Here is a 235-nt window from a genome sequence, read left to right as displayed (position 1 = left end):
CCTGTTACTTCTCGGCGTGCTCCCAGACCACATAAGAGGACATTCTTATGAATCCAAGGAATGTCTGACACAGAAGTAATGGGATAAGAACACTTGATGGTATGTTTGTAAAACGTGAAGCAGTTCCTCATGATGATCCTGAGTTATGGTGCACTCCAAAGAACGCAGCACGTTTTCAACCCTATCAAGGATTGAGGGTGGCAGTGGGGGCAGGGAGAGTTGGGGAAGGGAACGT

The sequence above is a fragment of the Suricata suricatta genome, chromosome 3 (assembly GCF_006229205.1).
Source record: "Suricata suricatta isolate VVHF042 chromosome 3, meerkat_22Aug2017_6uvM2_HiC, whole genome shotgun sequence".
Classification (NCBI taxonomy): Eukaryota; Metazoa; Chordata; class Mammalia; order Carnivora; family Herpestidae; genus Suricata; species Suricata suricatta.
The sequence above is the reverse complement of the archived record's forward strand: the minus strand, read 5'-3'. Positions refer to the sequence as shown.